General features: G+C 40.4%; 1 long non-coding RNA gene across 1 annotated transcript; it reads left to right on the top strand.

Moving 5' to 3' along the window:
• The first annotated feature begins 314 nt into the window (after positions 1–314).
• Positions 315–7,962, top strand: LOC114674695 (uncharacterized). The gene is made up of 2 exons (XR_003725821.2): positions 315–441; positions 4,439–7,962. It is a non-coding gene; the product is annotated as an uncharacterized LOC114674695 (long non-coding RNA).
• Positions 7,963–16,941: the final 8,979 nt, after the last annotated feature.

Here is a 16,941-nt window from a genome sequence, read left to right as displayed (position 1 = left end):
GTGCTGCCATCCAAGGTTGAGGGGGTGAGGTCATCACTAGAGTTCTAGAGCATAGGGCCACTGCCCAAGGCTGCAAGGGCAAAGCTGCCACCCAATGCAGGGGCCTTTGAAAACAGTATGCTGAGAATAGATAGGGCTCAAGGACAGTATCTCCAACTGAACTTTTGATGAACTCCGGTAGGCGCCAAGAAGGCGGGTAGATAAGAAAGAATATAGAAACAAGGTACTGAGTAGAAGGTTACATGTGGGAAAAGAAAGTTTGTTTTGCATTGCATTCTTTCTGCTGACGTGAGGTTTATGGAGTATAAATAAAGTGAGGCGGAGGCTCTGAGTGCGGCCGCCATGTTCTCTGTGTGTCTTTGTCTTTGTGTGTGTTCTTTCATTCTCCACCACCCCCGGTGCGGCCCCCAACAAGTGGCGCAGCGAGCAGGGTCAGCACGGGTGAGTAGGGGAGAACAAGAAGGGGAACCCCCTAGGAGCGGGTAAGGCTCAGATATTGTTAAGGGGAACCTTCTTAAGCTTTCATTATGGGAATTCCATCTCTCTGGCCTCAGAATATTTATGGCTGTTTCAAGGACTGTTGCTGTCTATGGGAGTAGAAGTGAAAGAAAAAGACTTTGAAGTGATTGTTTGCCCATGTTGAACAACATTGTTACTGGTTTCAGTATCAGACTAAAGTGCAGCTGAATCGCAGAGAATGGTTACAGGTAGTAAAAACTCTGCTTAGAGCTCTCCAGTTAGGGGATATTATGCCTCTAAAATTGTGGACCTTGTGTAACTCTATCACTCAGACATTAGAGTTACTTGAGACTGATTCGGAGTGTGGTAATGTAGCCATAGGAGGAAAGGTATCTGAGGATTTGGAAAAATAAAATAAAATAAAATAAATCTGAAATGGAGCCCATTTGTGCCAGGGTAGCAAAAGGGGGAGAAGAGAAAAAGCCAGCTCGTCCTTCTTCTAAGGGAAATTCTGACATGCAGTGTATTATGGAAATGCTTCAACAAATATTACAGATATATTCTTCTAATTCACCTTTGCGAGCTTTCCCTGTTTCTTTTCCTTCTGCCCTGTTAAAAGAGGATTTTCCAGAGCCTCCAATCCCCCGGCTTCCTTATCTTTGCCTTTGTTTGGCAAAGTTGAAGCCCTGTTCACATCAGACATACTTTAAATTTATACTAAACACCTGTTTAATATGTTAAAACCAGTGTATATGTATATCTTGTTTGTTAAAATATTATGAGTATTTCAATAGTCAATAAATAAACACATTAATATTAACTATTAATATTAATATAGTATTAATAACCCCAGCTAGGAAATTGTTATGTTATAGGGGTGCATAGGTTCCACCAATTTACACTCCAAACAGAAGTTGAGTATTCGAGTTGCTTAACACATTAACTACCTCTTGATATTTTCTGTGTTTTTAAATTTTAACCATTGTATTGTGTATGTAATGATTCTCAATTTGGTATTAATGTACATATTTCCTAGTGAGTAATGATGTTAGACATATAGGTTTATTGTCATTTCTTTGTTCTGCTACTTTTGGTTGGGTTATTTGCCTTTTCTTATTAATATGTTGAGATTCTTTATATTTGGGGATATGAGTATTATTATATATTATATATACTTTTAATTTAAAAAAAAATTTTAAGGAGCTAGATCTGTTTCCAATTATTTGTGCTTCTTTTGCTCCTAATGCTTAGTTTTCAAATGGTGGCAATAATGTCCAATTTAATGCCTTACAAATTAAATTTAAAAAAAAAAAAATGAAAGCTGCCATTTCTAACTATGGATCTCAATCTCCTTTTATCCTTGGTCTTCTTGATGTTTTTTCATCAGAAAATTTGATGATTCCTATAGACTGGAAGACTTTGGGGAAGGCTTTTCTTGATCGTTCTCAGTGGTTACAATTGCACAGCTGGTAAATGAACAAGGCACATGTATAGGCTAGGAAAAATATTATGTGTGATCCCCCTGGACCCACTGAGGAACAACTCACAGGCACGGGCCAATATGCTACTCTTAATGCTCAGGCTGGTTTAGATGATGTTGCCTTTACTCAAATCAAGACTTTGTTTTTAAGGGCCTAAAATAAGGTAGAAATAACAGGAAAATCTTCCCTTTCCTCTATGAAGATTTTATAGGGCACAAATGAACAATATTCAGATTTTGTAGCCCGTCTTCAGGATGCTGTCTTCAAAATTGTGGGTGCTGGCCTTGCTTCAAAAATTTTGTTATAAACATTGTCTTTTTAAAATGCTTATGCTGACTGTTAAAAATTGTTAAAATCATTAAAGGCCAATGGGGCCAATTTAGAGAAATATATTAAAACTTATGTTAGTGTTGGAGGGGCTATTTATGATGCTCAATTATTTGCTGGAGCTTTGTCTAAAGCTTTAAAAGGAAATAACAAACAAGGTGTTTGTTTGCAGTGTGGTAAACCTAGACATTTCAAAAAAAAAAGAATGTCATAAAAATTGAACACTTTTATCCCTCAAGGCAGAAAGCTGCCTTCAGAGGTGTACAAATGTTGTGGTAAAGGTCGACATTGGACAAATAAATGTCATTTCAAAACTGATAAAAGTGGAAATTTACTGTCTCCTCTCCTGGGAAATGGGAGCCAAGGCCCACAGGCTTGGGGCCCCAACAATTTATGTCACCAGGTCTGAAAGTGTAGTTGGTTTATCAGTCTTTACAAATGAGAAATATAAGAAAGGAAAAGAATGCACAAACTAACTAGGTTTCTTGTAATAAATGACTAAACTAGTCAAAGGACCAAAAAATACAAGATCAGCATGACTCTGAAGGATGTGAGATTATGGTTCTGCACTTGTTACATTAAAGAGCTAAAATTAATAGACGTAATATTAACAATAATAACAGTAATAATAGCCATAGTATACTGAGTACTTACTATGTGTCTACTACTGTGAAAAAATCTTCACTTGCATTTAGTTCTTCCAACATCCCTTTAAGACTGACAAATTTTATAATTATTACCATTTTGTAGACAGGAAAACAGAGTTAAGACAGTTTTATAAATGTATCCAAGGTCATATAGCTATTATATTTTGAAAATATGACTTTCTGTCCCCAGAGCTTACATGCTTAACCCTTTCCTCTAGACTGCTCTATAAAGTACAAAAATGGTAGTCACCCTCCTTGGAATAATCGGAGGAAAGAAAAATCAATAACTAAGTAAAAGTTGTATCTCAGCACCAGATCCAATCCCAATTTCAAGTATCCATTTAGCCTTGGATAGCATCACTGTGTTTTGAAAACCAAAATCCGTTGAGTATTTTGTGGTCCACCATCTTTTACAAAGCAGATACTCTATTAAATAGTAAGCTACGAACTGAATTTCTGTACCTGTAATCACCTTATTTGTTTACAAATATTTGTTATTGACTAAATCTGCATACAATACCCAGTGAGCAATGGCCTACAACATTAAGGAATAAATTCAAGTCCTCCTTAAGGATCCCACACCTTACCCCAGTTTCTCAGCTTTATGTGGCAACAAAGCAGAGCGCCGCTGCTGACTTAGTTATTACTCAGCCTTATACTTTGTCTCCTAATAGAGGAGTATATAAATTAGCTATTAGAGAGTGTGGCCCTTTGCCAAAAGGACATGATGTTACTAATAAAAGTCTTATTATGGTTCAAGTCTCACAATTTATATGCCTAGAGGCAGGGGAATATATTCTCAATAGGGAGGATTTGGTAGCACAGAAAAAACTGTTTTTTGGGAAACTTTAGTTTCTAATCAAAAGCCCTTATGTTCATTGTATATTAATGGAATAGTTTTTAAAGGGTTAATTGATATGGGGGTGAATATGTCTATTATTTGTTTAAATTAGAGGCCTATACAATAGGAAAAAAGACAAGTTGCAGTTATACTCACTGGCTTGGGTGCTGCTTCTGTGGTTTATCAAGACGTAGAACCTTTAACCTGTGTCGGTCCTAAAGGTCAACAAGGTCAAGTGTTTTTTTTTATTTTTATATTGTTCCTATCAATATTAATTTTTGGGAACAAGATCTTTCACAACAATTTGCTGCTTTTTTAAACATTCCTCATATTTCCTCAGCTGCCAAAAATAAGATGTTCAAAATGGGCTACAATCCTTTAAACTCATAGCCACCACTCCTATTTATGTGAAACAGTGACCATTATTTAAAGAAATACTTAGGACTCTAAAAGAGTAAGTCAAAAAACAAATGGCCGAGAGGAATATAAAGTCACGTATTTCTGCATGGAATTCCCGTCTTTGTCTTGTCTTAAAACTATAAATGTTTACATTAAACCTAGGGAAAGTTTACAGCCTGGTCTTCCTAATCCTGCCCTTATCCCACAAAGTTAAAAATTAATGGTCATAGATCTCAAAAATTGTTTTTTCTCTATTCAGTTACAACATCTTTTTTCTATTCTAGAAGGAGACAGTCACTTGGACAGCTCACGTCATTTAACTCCTTTGGCTTTACAGGAACTCCAGCTTGTGGAAGAGCAACTTCAAAAGGCTCATTTACATTATATCCTTCCCGATGTTCCCCTTTCCCTTTGTTTATTTCATACTTTACATTCTCCTACAGGAATGATTCATCAGACCAATCAGCCGCTAAAATGGATCTTTTTGTCCAATAAAACATCTAAACACTTGGCTACTTATATCGATCGTTTAGCTGAACTGATCATCAAAGGACGCTATCACTGTCGACAACTTTGGGGAGGAGATCCTTCCTTAATTATCTCTCAATTCACTCATAGTCAGATCACTTATCTTCTTGCAACTTCCGATCCTTGGCAAGAAGCTTCATCAATCTTGAGTTACAGTTTATCCTTATCCCTCGGTGCAACAGGGAGAATTGTTTGCTGTTCTGATGATCTTACTTGATTTCCCTACTACTGGTTGTAACATTGTTAGTGATTCTCAATACACCGTTTATGTTACTTCTTATATTTCTCAGGCCACTTTACCTCTTTGTGCTACTTCTTCTCTTCAGAAATTCTTTTCTTTGTTATCCTTTACTTTGAGCCAACGTCGAGCTCCTTTATTCATCACTCATCTTCGTTCTCATTCTCAACTGCCTGGACCATTAGTTCATGGAAATACTCAGATTGATTCACTTCTAATTGGCCACTTGCAGGCTGCAGAACAAGAACATGCTCTACATCACACTAACAGTTCTGGCCTTCAACGACGGATTCATTTAACTCGTAAATAAGCTCGTTCTCTCATTCGAGCTTGTCCTTTCTGTGCTCCTTTGAGCATTCCATCCTTCCATCCTGGAGTTAACCTGAGAGGTACTCAAGTTAATCAAATTTGACAAATGGATGTTATACATATTCCTTCTTTTGGACGATTAAAGTATGTTCATCATACCATTGATACTTTTTCTCATTTTCAATGGGCCACTCCGTTGCCATCTGAGAAAGCTGATTCTGTTATTACACATCTCTTAGCTTGTTTTGCCATTATGGGCATTCCTTTTATACTTAAAACTGATAATGCCCCTGCCTATGTCTCTCATAAATTACAAGTTTTCTTACAGCAATACAATATTCAACATATCACCGGGATCCCGGGCAACAGTCAAGGTCAAGCCATCATTGAGCGCGCAAATTTAACTTTAAAAACTCAACTATTAAAACAAAAAGGGGGAAATGAGCCCCCCCCCAAAAAACCAGATTTTTTTGAAGGTTAACCTTTCTACCTTAATTTTTTTGATTTTGAAGGTTCTTTTTACCTTAATTATTTTTTGAATCAATGGAGACAATTGCAAGACTCTGCTGTCGTAACCCATCTTTCCTCAACTCCCTCGGTGATAGTCCCTGCTGACAGTTTAAAGGTTTGGTATCCTAATGAAGAAGGTAAGTATGTTCAAGGGCAAGTTCTAAAACAGGGACGGGGCTATGCTCTTGTCCTTACAGGGAGTGGACCTGAGTGGTTTCCTACAAGATGATTGAAACCCTGTTGAAAAGAAAACTGGATTCAGCATGCATTTCTTCCTTTGTTAGATGTGCCTCGGCGGGGGACTTATTTCTCTTAGTGAGGCTTTGTATGAATATTGGACTTATATTCCCTTTCCACCCTTGTATCAGGGAGTCGCCTGGGGGGAGGCGGAAATTAAGGTTTTCACCAATAACATTACTTGGATGCCGTCCTCCTATATGGACAAGGACAACATAGAACGGGAAACAGCAATTATAATCAGCACATACCAATTTGGAGTGGAAGCACTTCCAATATGTATGGGAAATAGTCCTCATTGTCTCCGAAAATCGCATGAAGCTTGGGCTGTTCGTTATAATCATAGTCATGTGGCTGCTAATACTGTTATTATTGTAACTAGAAGTTTTTAATATAATCATACTGTATATAGTAATGAAACTATTTCTAGTTCTTTACTTTTTTGTCCTATTCTAGAGGTTTCTCCTAATATTGAGGTGCTGGAGTGACAACAATGTCGGGGAACTAAACCCCGGATTTTATTAGAATACAATGGGATGCAAATAACTGATTGAAGTGTGCACGGTGATTTTCAAATAAAATTTAGTCACATACCTTTGAAATGGCACCGGGTAAATAAAAGTATTGCTGCTAACAGTAATGAAACCTTGGTATGGCGTGAAGGAGGCCTGAAGTACAGAGTTATTTTTGGAAGTTGTTAGTTGCAGGCGATGCCATTAGCACTTTTGTGGGGAATATGCCCCTTAATCTTTCTAACCCGAATAACTCCTTTCATATTCAGTTATATCGGAATACCTCCTGATATATTATTGCTTGTGTCCGTGAGCCCTACCTATTATTAGCAGGAAATTTGACATGGGATAATCTTACGGGGATTGTTAATTGTACAGATACGTGTACATTTTTGTCTTGCCTCAATCATTCCTGGTGGCACAACTTTACTGGGGATATTTATATCCTCAGGGCTCGTAAGGAAATTTGGCTACCTGTTAACCTTACGCGACCATGGGGGGCATCACCTCTTGAGACTTATATTTGGACTTCTCTCCAGCGAACCCTCCGTGCCCTTGGACTTATAATTGCCTTGGTGATGAGCCTTGTCACCGTCGTCTCCACTGCAGCCATAGCAGGACTCGCTCTTCGTCAAAGCATACAAAATGCTGAATTTATGCAGCAATGGCACGAGCAATCTCACCGGTTATGGCTTCAACAGCGAAACATTGATTCTCAACTTGCTGAAAGATTGGACAACATGGAACAAGCGTTGACATGGCTTGGAGATCAGCTCACTGTACTCAGTACTTGGGTAACATTACAATGTGATTGGAATTCCACTCAATTTTGTGTAACGCCTGTGCCTTTTAACATCTCTCAAAATTGGACTGTAATCCGAAAATTATTAGTAGGCCATAAAAATATTAGTTTGGACATCCAAGAGCTCACTCAGAACATTTCCGAAGCATTTCAACAACAATTACATGTGTTGTCCGGAACTGTAACCCTTCAGGAGCTGGGTCAGCGCCTTGCTGCCTTTAACTCATGGACCCAGATGAAGACATGGATTTTTACAATCTCTGGAAGTATATTGCTTTGGGCACTTGGTTTGGATCTACTTCTTTTGGTGATTCGATGCTCCCTCCGTCGCCACCAAAAACAAAAGAAAACACAGGAACAAGTATGGGCTACCTTTTTAGGATTGAGGCAAAACAAAATTAAAAGGGGGGAAATGCAGGGGCCTTTGAAAACAGTATGCTGAGAATAGATAGGGCTCAAGGACAGTATCTCCAACTGAACTTTTAATGAACTCCCGTAGGCGCCAAGAAGGCGGGTAGATAAGAAAGAATATAGAAACAAGGTACTGAGTAGAAGGTTACATGTTGGAAAAGAAAGTTTGTTTTGCATTGCATTCTTTCTGCTGACGTGAGGTTTATGGAGTATAAATAAAGTGAGGCGGAGGCTCTGAGTGCGGCCGCCATGTTCTCTGTGTGTCTTTGTCTTTGAGTGTGTTCTTTCATTCTCCACCACCCCCGGTGCGGCCCCCAACAACCCAAGGCTGAGGTGAGGTCACCAGCAGGGTACCTAAGCATGGGTCCACTGTCCAAGGCTGCAAGCAGAACTGCCACCCAAGGCTGAGGGGCGGTCACCAGTAGCATTCCAGAGCACAGGTCCACTGCCTAAGGCTGAAAGGGCAGAGCTTCCATCCAAGGCTGAGGTGAGGTCACCAGCAGGGTTCCAGATGGTGGGCCCACTGCCCAGGGCTGAGGGGGTGGTGCTGCCACCCAAGGCTGAGGGGATAGGGTCATCAAAAGTGTTCCAGATAGTGGGAACATTGGCCAGGGCTGAGGGGGCTGTGTTGCCACCCAAGGCTGAGGGGGTGGGGTCATCACCATGGTTCCAGATGGCGGGACCACTGCCCAGTGCTGAGAGGGTGGGGCTGCCACCCATGGCTGTGGGACCGATATCGTCATCAGGGTTCCAGACGGTGGGCCCACTGCCCAGGGCTGAGGGATTGGTGCTGCCATCCAAAGCTGCGGGAGTGGAGTCACCACCAGGATTCTAGAGTCCATGGCCCCTGCTGAAAGCTGAGAGGATTGAGAGGATGGGGCTGCCATCCAAGCTGAGGGGTGAGGTCACCACCAGAGTACCAGAGTACCAGAGGATCAGCCACCTCTACGATTCCAATAGGCGGGGCCGCTGCCCAGGGCTGAGACGGTGGTGCTGCCATCCAGGGCTGAGGTGGTCAGGCCACCACCAGGCCTGAGAGGGCGGGTTTCCATCCAAGGCTTGGGGGGCAGAGCCACCTCCAAGTCTCCAGGGGGCTGAGCCACTTCCTATGCCTGAGGGGGCAGAACCACCTCCAGAGTTCTTGGGGGCGGGGCTATTGCCCTGGGCTGAAGGGGCGGGGCTGCCATCCAAGGCTGAGGGAGTAAGGTCACCCCCAGGATTCCAGTTGGTCAGGCTGCTGATTCAAATAAGTTATATCATTCCACAGTTATATCAGCTCTTGCTAGGTTTCCCTCAAGATTATGGTTTGAAATACACGTTGTTAATATACATAGCTCCAAGTCTTTAAACTTAAACTGCTATATGGGTGTGAGCACAGCATAAACTTTGTTTGTCCAATCTACTGTTGATAGGCATTTAGTAAGTCCAACACTATAATTGTGACTGTCTATTTCTTTTGTTATCTCTATTGTTTTTTTTGCTTCATGTATTTTGAGGCTCTATTATTTGGTGCCTGTCCATTTAGAATCATTGATTTCCTGGTGGATTGATCTTTGTTCATTATGTAATGTTTCTCTTTGTCTCTAGCAATTAAAGTCTACTTTATCTGACATAATTATGGCCACTCCTACTTTTGAAAATTAAAATGTGCTTTGAGTATCTTTTCCCATCCTTTTATTTTCAGCCCACTTATATGTATCATTGAATTTGCAGTGTATAGTATTTGTAGATAGCATGCAGTTGGATCACGTATTTTTGAATTGGTTCTGCCAATCTGTGTTTTCATTACTGGGTTTCGACCATTTACGCTTATAGAAGTAATTACTGGTATGTTAGAGCTTAAGTCTGCCGTTTTGTTTGTTTTCTGTTTATTTCCCCTGTTTCTCATTGCTCTATTTCCCTTTTCTTGCCTTCCTGTGGGCTACTTGGACATTGTTAGAAGTTTATCTTGATTTATTTATAATGTTTTGAATATATCACTTTGTATAGTTTTCTTAGTAGTTGCTCTAGGGATTACAATATATATATAGTTTACCACAACCTACAGGTATTAATATTTTACCACTTTGAATAAAGTGTAGAAGGCTTATTTCCATTTACATCCCTTTGCACTTCCCACTTTCAAAATATAATTGTCTTAAAAGAAGGGAACAATAGATACTGAGGCCTACTTGAGGGTGGAGAATGAGAGGAAGGTTAGGGTCAAAAAACTACCTATCATGTACTATGCTCTCTACCTGGGTGACAAAATCACTTGTACACCAAACCCCATCAATCCACAATTTGCACATGTAACAAACCTACACATATACCCCCAAACCTAAAATAAAATTTGAAAAAGAAAAATAAAATATAATTGTCTTAAATATTTCCTTTGCAGGTATCAACCACCACATCAGATGCTCTTATACTTTTTGCTTCAATCATCAAATATGATTTAAGAAATTCAAGAAAAATAGAAGAGTCTATTATATTTATCCCTATTTTTATCCATTCTTATGGGGGTTTTTTTCCCTTCTGAAGTTCTAAGCCTACTTCTGTTATCATTTCCTTTCTGTGTAGATAACTTCTTTTAGCCATTCTTTAAGACTGGTTTGCTAGCAACACATTTTTAGTTTTCCTTCATCTGAGAATGTCTCTATTTCTTCTTCATTGCTGAAAGATATTTTCATTAGGTATAGAATTCACAGTTGACAATTTGTTTCTTAAAAGAAAATGCTAAAGCACTTAAAAAATGCTGCACCTCTTCCTTCTGGCCTCCATGATTTCAAATTCACATTCAAATTGGTGTTCTTCTGTAAATAATGTTTCTTTTATCTCTGACTGCTTCCAAGAATTTTTTTCTTTGTCATTAGTTTTTCAGAAGTTAAATTATGATGTGTCTTATATGTATAGATAGATGGATAGATAGACAGATAGATAGATAGATAACGTGGAGACAGAGCATGAACTAGGTACAGTCTCAGTCCTTTCATGTATTTTCAGTCTAGTGAGCTTCTTGGCAGCAGAGACTATGTTTTACTCACTGTTTTATCAGTGTACTCACTGTCAGGAACCAGCAGTGTCTGGCATAGAGTGGGCACTCAATAAACGTTGGCTGATTGAATGAGAAGGTAGAAAAAATAAATAGAAGAAAGAGGAAGAGGAGGGCGTGAGAGATAATGAGCCCAAGACAGAAAAGAGAAAAACAGGGAGAAAGGTATTGAGCCCTTGAAGAAACCAAGTGTTCTACATGGGACTGGGAGGTGGTATGCCTAGAGGAAGGAGGGTCACAGTGTCTATAAAGGAGATAGATGTAAAAGTCAGTCCTATGGCCCTAATAAAAACTACACAATTACTCATCGACGTTTGTTGAACAGAAATCAGTACAATCACAGCTACCATGGACAAAGCCTGATATATTTTGGTTTAGTTTAAATGAGGGGTATTGGTTTCAAAGAGATATTAAATTTCGACTCTAAGGCGCTGAAGCCTCGTGCGCATGTGCGTCTGGGGAGGCTTAGCGGTCACCACTCCCCCCGTCACCCGCTGCCCACCCACCTCCGAGGGTGACGCCCCTTGAGGACGTCAGCTCTCCAGCCTAGAAGGCAGCATTGTGAGGGGCGTGGCCTAGAGAACGCTGTATCCTGGCTACCCGATCTTGGCAGCCCAGACCTTATCAGGACCTAGAGCGTGAAGGGTGTGAATGAGGAGAAACAAGGACCGCCTGCTACCCCAGCGTCCGGCCCCCTGGGGAATGAAGGCTGGCCCTGGAGCTGTACCTCCGCAACTACTATAAGGCTGCCGAAGCCGCCGCCACTAAGGCGGCCGCCAGCAGCCTGAATGCAAGCAAGAAGCAGTGCCGCACCGTGAGTGGAGGCCGGTTCCTCTTCCTACTCCTGGCCCCAAAGGAGGGTCTCCGGAAGGCAGACAGACCGAGTAGGGAGATCACGAGTGGGAGGGAACGAGGCGGATTCTTGACAGCTCAGCTTTCAGCCCCTTGGCTCTGGGTAGCCGGTGGCTTTGGCGGCCACTGGCCACCACTAGCAGGGGTCTAGAGGTAGAACTGGTAACCCAGAAAAACGAGGAGGTTTTCCAAGTTGTCAGCAGACCTGGAGGGTTCCTTCAACCCTGAATGCATGGCTCTTTGGTTTATTTGGAGGTATTAGCCTATTTAATAGGAAGTAATAATAGGTTTGGTCTAAACTAAGTTAATAATTTCTATTAGGTTGGTGCACAAGTAATTGCGGTTTTGCCATTACTTTCAATTACTTTTGCACCAATTTACAGAAGAAAATACAAACTTCCAATTGCCTCCGACAGAGCTCGCAGGAAAACCCCATTCCAGAGGTCAGAGCATATCTTTTGGATCTGCGTCTTGGGGTCAAGCTGCCTGTTATCCCAGGAAGCGATAATGTATTTATTCTATACTACAGTTCTAAGTAAGAAGGTAAACTAAGTTTTAATAGTGCTTAAGTGATTTTCTTTACCCTTTTCAGTTTGCTGTTAAACAGGAAACATTTTGCTATGATTTTGCTTTGTGTTAACTTCAGTTTTACACACCAAGTTAAATGAGTTGAAGTGTTTACATTCTTAAACCTCACTTTAATGACAGAAAGCCCCATGATACGCCTCAGCCACCCCATCCAACCTTATCTCCAACCCAAGAGTCTTAACTGACAGGTTGGGGTCTTTTCTGCTTGCCCACACATACCATGCTGATTCCTACTTCTATGCCTTTGTCCATCCAGCTCCCAAAACGACATGCACTCTCCTCCTCTCCTTCAAAACAGTCAATCCCAACCTCTGTGTTCAGGAATTGGAGTGAGGTTGAGGCTACAGGAAGACTGAACATAGGGTTCACGGACAGGGATTCCACAGGACACTTCCAGCCTAAAGACAGGCCTGGGAGAGGAGAGGGAGAGAAAGCAGTTAGGTTTACCCAAATCAACCCATTGTCTGTATTCTCTCACTTCCCATTCTGCTTGCATGTTTTATTTTCAGTGAACAGCCTAATCATTTAAATAAATTGATGTTTAAAAGTGTGGCTTCATTTATTTTTAAATTTGTAATACTTTTGAATCTACTTGTTTGTGACTTTTTTAACCTTCTTAGGATTTTAACCTGACTGATCCTTACTGCCAAATGTAGGAAACCTGGTATATAAAAGTCTACATGATGCACATTTGAAAACATGCTATCAGTGAAAAGATATCCTGAGGCCATTAAAGAAGGGTGGCTACATCACTAGCAATAATAAAGTGCATTGAAGCATACCTCCTGTTAACCAGCCAAGACCTAGGTGCTTCCCTTTACCTCACTGGGAGCCTGTGTCAACTTTCAGTTGAGCAATAGAGGACACCCAATAAAAGACTCAATGAATAACTCAGTACTGGGGCCAAGGAAAATCAGGTAGCTGTTTTGTCTAAATAAAACTCGTTCCTACTTGACCTTTATTTTCATTTTAGTAGCAACAGATATTACCAATGATTTGAGCATGTAAAGATACACACACACATACACCACACACACACGCACATTTATTTATTTATTTATTTATTTATTTATTTATTTTCACCCAGTTGTATTGTAGCGCTTTTCCTCTGGCTCTAAAAGTAATAGTATCACCGTCTACCTGTCAAAGAATATTTCTCATACACTTTGAGAAAACGGGAGACAAAATGAGAAAGTAGCAAAATACAGATTGATAGAATAAATTCTTTGGGGAGTTAAGCATCATTATTATATATGTGTTTTAATAACAATTTGATTGGGAATAGTAAATTCCTGATTATGATATGAACCATACTAATAAAACAATATTTGGATAGAAATTTCTTGGTGAGACAGCAATTGTATAAAGACGCTGACTTCAAAATTGTCACCAAAATGTGTTGTTATTAGACCTTATCCCAAATTTTTACTAAAATGAATATTCTTTTCATCCTCTCCTCTGTAAAGTGTTATCATTGTTACAGTGTTATATTTATATTGTTGGCTTTGTTTTTGTAGGTTATATGTTCCTTGAAGGAGTTGAGTAAGAACAGGCAGTATCTGACTAGTTTAAAATTAGACTTTGAAAGAAATTATATAAGAGAACAAGTAAGTTAAATACTTAAATTTGTTTATTTGGGGCCTGTAAGAAAAGTTTTATGTAAGGTTTGGTCCTTTGCAGAATATGTTCTTATAATATTTTGACCTAGAAGTATTTATTAAGGTAACAAATCAGAAGGCTAAGACCTCTATAAGAGATCTGTAAAAGATAAAATGAGACATTTGTCTTTCATTTCTAGAGAAAAAAATTCACCTGTCTGGAATGGAGCCACACTAGACTTAAATGTAGGCTAACAGAATTAGCCATTTGCAAAGTATGGGGTGTTTACTAAGCCTGAAACATAAGACAGATCAAAGGGCAGGTTTATTTCTGGCAAATATAAAGGCTTTACTTCTTTTTATGTTTCAGAAAATGATTGAAAAGGTAAATAAATTATGTAAAACAAAGAGAACCTGTGACAGTTAGGCTACTGCCCAATTTCAAGAATGGCTATTACAGGAAGGTTCACAAACAGGTCAGGACCAATAATTGTTCATAAAACATAGGTGTAATCAAAGCTAATGCCCAATTCTTGCACACATTGTGGATCCCAAAAAGTTGTATCAATACTAGAAATAATTAAAAATAGGACTAACAAAAGTTCTAGACTCTGTTTAACCTCCCTAACCTCCCTATAGTTTTTTTGTTTGTTTGTTTGCTTTACAGAGTCTCACTCTGTCACCCAGGCTGGAGTGCAGTGGTACGATCTCAGCTCACTGCAACCTCCGCCTCCCAGGTTCATGCAATTCTCCTGCCTCAGCCTCCTGAGTAGCTGGGATTACAGGCACCTGCCACCACACCCAGCTAATTTTTGTATTTTTAGTAGAGACAGGGTTTCTCCATGTTAGCCAGGCTGATCCTGAACTCCTGACCTCAACTGACCCGCCCACCTCGGCCTCCCAAAGTGCTGGGATTACAGGCGTGGGCCACCACGCCTGGCTCCCTATAGTTTTAACATGCAGAGAAGGGAAGACAGATCAAGAAGTACAAAGATTGGGAACCTTGGTATCAAGAATAGGGAGGAGAGTTTCTACCTGAGAAGTTGGAGCCACTAGAAGCCCAAGAGGTAAGCAAAACTGATGTTTGAAGAAGAAATCCAAAATACAAATCCCTGATGTTGTGAAACCCAAGTCCACAGTAGCAGAGGGAGAGAGAAGGTGCCTTTAGCATATGTTTCAAACTTAAGTTTAAGGAAATTACTGCAAGGTCAAAACAGGAGAGTTGCTATAACTTTATTTGATGCTAATGTAAAGAGGTGTTATTCCCCAACCAACTATGTATGTTCATTCAGCTACTACCCACACATATTCAATGATACCACTCAGATGCCAAGCCCATGCCTCGGGAAATGAAGGGATGAGTTATAATTATTTCTCTTTCTCCTTTATTGGGGAAAGGGCCAGTTCTTCATCTCCTGGTTCTTATATTCCACAGATTCATCACAGTATGCCAGAATACAAACTGATCCACCAGAATCCCAGGCTAATAGTCTATAGACCTCATATATAGGACCTCCACTTTTTTTTTTTTTTTTTTTTTTTGAGATGGAGTCTCGCTCTATCGCCCAGGCTGGAGTGCAGTGGCTGGATCTTAGCTCACTGCAAGCTCCGCCTCCTGGGTTCACGCCATTCTCCTGCCACAGCCTCCCGAGTAGCTGGGACTACAGGCACCCGCCACCTCACCCGGCTAGTTTTTTTTTTTTTTTTTTGTAATTTTTTAGTGGAGACGGGGTTTCACCGTGTTAGCCAGGATGGTCTCGATCTCCTGACCTCGTGATCCGCCCGTCTCGGCCTCCCAAAGTGCTGGGATTACAGGCTTGAGCCACCGTGCCCGGCTGACCTCCACTTATTTTTTAAAGGAAATTCAAACCTGCTGGGTTTTTCTGAAGTCAGTCCTTCAGTTAATTCCAATCACCTTTAGAAACTCATGTTCCCCAAACTACTGAGTTATGAATAATTTCTGTGTAAAATGTTTTTAATCACTCTGTATCATATTTGCCATTGTCCTAGCCATAATAATAGACAATTCTACAACAGAGACTGGTAAAAATGAGTGCAGCATGATGAGTTAGTGGGTCAGGCTTGAATAACTTTAAATTTTCTGTAGCTCAAGAAATAAAACAATGAAGCAGGTAATTTGGGAACATCAAAGCAGGTAACGCCATTGTAAGGGTAACATCCAGTTTACCTTCACGTATATGTGCACTTATTTTTCTTTTCCTTTTTTCGGGACAGCGTTTCACTCCAATCACCCAGGTTGGAGTGCAGTGGGATGCTCTCAGCTCACTGCAACCTCGGCTTCCCAAGCTCAGGTGATCCTCCCACCACACCTTCCCAAGTAGCTGGGACTACAGGCATGTGCCACCGTACCTGGCTAATTTGTGTTATTTTTAGCAGACAGGTTTCACCATGTTACCCAGGCTGGTTTCAAACTCCTGGGCTCAAGTGATCCCCTCACCTCAGCCTCCAAAAATGCTAGGATTATAGGCATGAGACACAGTGCCCGGCCAATATTGGCACGTTTATGTAGATATTGATATATGATTATAGGAAATTGGACACAGCAGGAAAGCAGAGTGTACTCAAGATGAAAGAAAAAGAAAGATGGTATCAGGACCACATAAGAAGAAAACTTAATCTCTGTAGACTAATTGAAGGGTGAGTAACACCAGATTTTAAATAATAAGGGAAAAACTGCCTGTTTTATTTGTAAACATTTTTAACAGTCTTATCATATTACCTGAAGTTATTTCAGGTCTAAAAAATAAAAAATAAACTCCTGTTAATATTTTATAACTGTGATAATATGCAAGCTTTTTTTTTTTTTTTTTTTTTTTTTGAGACGGAATTTTGCTCTTGTTGCCCAGGCTGGAGTGCAGTGGCACAATCTTGGCTCACCGCAACCTCCACCTCTCAGGTTCAAGCGATTCTCCTGCCTCAGCCTCCTGAGTAGCTGGGATTACAGGCATGTGCCACCTCGCCCAGCTAATTTTGTATTTTTAGTAGAGACAGGGTTTCTCCACGTTGGTCAGGCTGGTCTCAAACTCCCGACCTCAGGTGATCCACCCGCCTCAGCCTCCCAAAGTGCTGGGATTACAGGTATGAGCCACCATGCCTGGCCCAAGCTTTTACTTAAAATAGTGAGACTGATACCACAAATTATGTATC

The sequence above is a fragment of the Macaca mulatta genome, chromosome X, assembly GCF_049350105.2.
Source record: "Macaca mulatta isolate MMU2019108-1 chromosome X, T2T-MMU8v2.0, whole genome shotgun sequence".
Lineage (NCBI taxonomy): Eukaryota > Metazoa > Chordata > Mammalia > Primates > Cercopithecidae > Macaca > Macaca mulatta.
Note: the sequence above shows the minus strand (reverse complement) of the source record. Positions and strands in the feature narration are given on the sequence as shown.